Raw genomic sequence first — 5,004 nt, 5'->3', positions numbered from 1 at the left:
TAACTTTTTGTGAGCTGTCAAATACCCTTCAAAGCGGAATTTTTATTTATTTATTTTTTTTTTTTTTTTTTAATTTTGCTAATTCGATGATCAATTTGATACTATTAACTGTCACCATAACATCTATGGGAATCAGCGTCTTAAAATATTATAGGAAAGGATTATAATAGAATTGTCTTCCCTTATTCGGTCGAGTAGGAATTCCATGTATCGTTCATGATAAAATTTGATAAACTAATAAGAATCTGTAATAAAATAAAAATAAAATAAAAAAAACTGAAACTTTGCGTGTTTAAGGGCAATTAACTTTCTTATTTGTTCTATAAGTGTCTGAAGAGCATTTGAATGAAGGGATAGACTGAATTCTATGTAGGTATTTGAATGTGTGTGTGTTTCTTTTTTCTTATCTGAAAAATGCAGCAGAAGAGATGGTGGACGTTCTCTCCTCCCTTCGTAGGACTCTCGCCAAGTTTGAAAAGCTTCCTGACACAAGACGTGAAGGAGGCGACAAGGACTCGATAAAGCTGAGAAAGTCGAGGTTTCAACGCCTCTCGAAGGAGAGAGAAACCGCTTTCGAAAGAAATGGTCAGGGAAATCGAGCAGAGGATGGGAATAGTTGAGAGGAGTTTGGTTGGTTTGAGAGGAGTAGAAGAGAGATTAAGAGAGTGAGAGGGAAGGAGGGAGGAGAGGGAGTGAGGGAACAGACCAGAGAGGAATAGAGGGGTGAGCAGATGATCATTCTCTGCAATATCCAGGCTTCCTCGGAGGCACAACGACCTCAGTGTCTTCTATAATCCAATGCTACGATTAATTCGAGATTTTGGATTTTTTATATCCATAGTCTTATACAATACATTTTTAGATATACGATACGATATGATAAACATTTATTTTTGCTATTATAGAATTTGAAACATACATTTAAGAGCGAGCTTGCACACACCCACCTACCCACACACACACACACACACACACACACACACACACACGAATAAATAACAGATAGGGAATATGAAAGAAAATATGTACACTCGGCAAGGAAAGTTAAGATACAGTTTTTTTAAATCTTCGGACATATATTGTTCAATAATGCCACAGCTGGCAACTCTTGAAAGGGGGTGGAGCTTCAAAATCATAGCGTTTGTTGCTTTCTAGATTTCCATCAACTTTGCACCATAAACATACTGTTGAGGTCCTATAATCATTTATACTTGAATGTAGAAACAGGCTCTGTATTATTCGTTAATATTGGTTTGGTAACGTCAGTTCAAGGTAGAATATCGATCATCCTTTTTTAAAACCTACTGTGAAACCTTATTTATTAGTAATGTTTGACACTAAACTGATGTAATATTCATACGTAATTAAAGACGGATCTTAAACAATGAGAGAAAGGGCTTTAGAATGAAATATTATGACGACAGAGAGAGAGCGCGCAAGCATAGACCTATCGATAGAGATACTTAATTCATTATTTACTTTGAGAGATTAAGTGATAGTATTTTTTCAAATGTTTCAAAAGTGAGTGAGAGAGAGAGAGAGAGAGAGAGCGAGCGCAAGCATAGGCCTATCTTTTGGGAATACTTAATTCATTATATTTACTTTGAGAGATTGAGTGATAATATTTTTTCAAATGTGTTTTGAGAGAGAGAGAGAGAGAGAGAGAGAGAGAGAGAGAGAGAGAGAGAGAGAGGAGCAAAATCTGTTCATGTGAAAGCTTAGGCCTATCTATAACTACTGAATTTCATTATATTTTCTTTCGGAGATTGAGTGGTAATATATATTTTTTAAAGTATGTTTTAGAAGTGGAGAGAGAGAGAGAGAGAGAGAGAGAGAGAGAGAGAGAGAGAATTATAGTACTGGTGGCGGACTTGTGACGGGGAAAGGCAGAAGAAAATATAATGAATTAAGTATATCTATCGATAGGCCTATGCATGCGCGGTATGATATGACTGCCAAGATCGTGCTGCACTATGCTAGATAAAATTTGAAGGATCATAATAATCAAGTTAATTCTCTAAGAAATTCATACCCTAATCTTGATTACATTCGACAGTTGCCGTAGGTAGCATTCAAAGATTGTAAAAAGACGGGGAAAATTTTAGACACAGGGTGCGGTCATTCTTGCCCTCTTGATATAGTCTTTACTTTTGAAAATCGGGTTTCATCCACAAATCATTCACGAAAAAAGCTGTGTTAAGTAAAAATATTTATTACCACAAATAACTCAATATGTATTGCACAGGCAATTAAGTTTTATATCGTGGGAGCTCTTTCAGCCTCGCGGCAAAGAAATGCAGTCGTGTGGTGCTGTAGGCTACTACGAACTGCTTTGTAATGTGAGCATATAGCCAGAAAATCATTGAGCTGACATGCTACTTTAACCTTGATTAAGATTTATGTTTAAAGACAGTAGCTTTGTAAACAGCAACTAGCATTCGATCCATGTCAACGTCAAAGTAATCAAAGTGTGAAATCCGTTACGTTAGCCAGTATCCAGTGACTTGCGCTTTCCCGCTCGAATTTCTAGGGCTCCTCCTCACATCATAGAAAACGCTCTTGCGGATGCAACTAGATTTGTTCAAACTACCTTAGCCGTCGCAACATTGACTGCCATTGACGTCAGCTAACTTTAATCGCTTTGGAATACAAACATAAGTTTGTAGAAACTAAAATAATTGCATTCACCACTTACGATGAAGCAATATATCCCCGTTCATGAAGCAAAACGAGTAAATATTGTCGTCGTGATACATAGTACTAAAATCAGAAATTCACATTTTATCTACCAGATCTCTATGAACGAATCCATCTGAGAAATTCCAATTACTTCGGACATATATCGTGTTTTTAAGTATCTGAACGGTTTTGTTTTGCAGTTTTAACTTATATGATATCATTTGCAGTATATTTTCATATTCTAGAGTAAATTTAGCGATATTATGTCTTTTCAGTAAAAACAAATGGGAAATTGGATGAACGAAAGCTAATGAAAACTGTATCTTCAGTTTTCTTGTCGAGTGTACCTGGAAGAATTAGTAGACCTACCCAAAAAAGGGGTACAATTCAAAATGTTGACAAAATATTAAGTCCAACTGTTAGGAAGCAGGAACATGACAATTAAAAGATTGCACAGGGCGGTGAGTGATCAATTTTTTTATATATAAAAGTACATTTTCATGAATCCTATTTAGTAAACAATAGAAATGGTTTTGTAAAGTGAAAATTGACCCACAAAATATATATTAAACAAACAGATACAATGAACATATCTATAATGTAACTAATTTGTAATTAAGTCAGTGAGTTTATCTTTAATGTCATTCTTAAGCATTTTATTTATACAAGAGTCCAAATAACACAAGTCATTCTTTGATCTAGAAATTTCTGAACTGCCAGTTCAATTTATCTTATAACTGTTTCCACTTAAATGAATGAATATTTCATTGTTTACCGAGTTTGGACAGAATAATCATGCTATTTAATTCTTACTCGTAAATCCATGCTATATATAAAGAGAGGGGCAGTCTAAACATGAATTTTCATATATAATGTTGTTGCTTTCCTTAGGGCCATTTTTATTAGCATTCCTTGTAGAGTGTTATTATAGGGAAAAGCAAGGTTACCTTAAAAAAATTTTAACAAGCTAACTCAGATATTCTGTATTTACTAGAGTGCCTGTAGATGATTTACTGGAATTTTTGGAGGAATAATTAGAAAGTTATGATATGCCTTTAAATGCAGCAAACCTCATTAGTCTTACACAGTTATGTATCAAAGATAGTAAATTTTGTTTTAATCCCTTATCTTCTGTTCTTAGCAATATTTACATGGAATTTTTATGAGACAATCTAATACTCCAAAAAATTTTATGGTTTAGGTATTTGAATGATATTTTCTGTATTTATCCAGAGCACGAAAATCTCCTGGAATTTCTGATTAACTCCATAATTTAGTCCCTTCTACAAAATTTTTCTGTAGAGGAAGGAGAAATGTTATTTGAATTTTCTTTATGTAACAATCCATAAAAATGATAGAAATTTCAACTTTTCAGTCATTCGAAACTCAATTAACATTCCCTCTTTTGTTCATTATTATTCCAATCACCATTAAAATCTTAAATTATGTTTTTTTTTTTTTTTTTTTTTTTTTTTTTTTTTTTTTTTTTTTAGGGATGTTCTTAAGAGCTCTGCGTATTTGTAGCCCGCAGTTTATTGACGCTGAGATTAGAACTATTTATGATATTACCTTAAAACTTAAATACCTAAGGACCTTTGTAGATGTACCATGCAAAAGAGCTAGAAAAACCTTTTATTTACCTAATGACAAACTTGAATTTAGTAAACATAACATTCTCAAATTACCGTATGATGAAAGGCTTTTAGAAATTCCTAGAAGCTTAAAGTTTTTCAGCATAAAAGTTGTTTTTAATAATATTGATGTGAAGAGTTTAGCAATAAATATTCTCCTAAAGATATTTTTGGCTGCATATACGAAATTCCTTGTAACAAGTGTGATAAAGTATATTACAGACAAACTGGAAACTCACTTTCACAACGAATCAAACAGCAGCAATATTCAGTTAAAACTAGTCAGATATCTAATGAATTATTTGTACATAAAGAGATTTAGATCATCTTATTAACTGGAGTCAGGCAAGATCCTTAATGCCGTGTTGCGACACAGTTAAAAGGAATATCATTGAATCTTATTTCATCAAATCAAATAATTGAAGTGTTCTAAATATAAGTCTTGGTTTGTTTAAACTCGATGTCTTCATAATTAAAAAAGTTGTATATAGATATAAGAAGCGTTATTAATATATTAAGTTATATAAATGTTTTTAGACTGCGCATAGTTTAGCTCCGATTCTCTAATGGTTAAGTCTGTTTTAGTTTGTGACCGTGTAATATCCGATTATCCTGGATTATCTCTGATTTTTACCCTTTTCACAATTAACCATCATGTATTCCTGATAATTTTATTTACCTTGTAACTTTCTTC

The sequence above is a fragment of the Macrobrachium nipponense genome, chromosome 34, assembly GCF_015104395.2.
Source record: "Macrobrachium nipponense isolate FS-2020 chromosome 34, ASM1510439v2, whole genome shotgun sequence".
NCBI classification, from domain to species: domain Eukaryota; kingdom Metazoa; phylum Arthropoda; class Malacostraca; order Decapoda; family Palaemonidae; genus Macrobrachium; species Macrobrachium nipponense.
The sequence above is the reverse complement of the archived record's forward strand: the minus strand, read 5'-3'. Positions refer to the sequence as shown.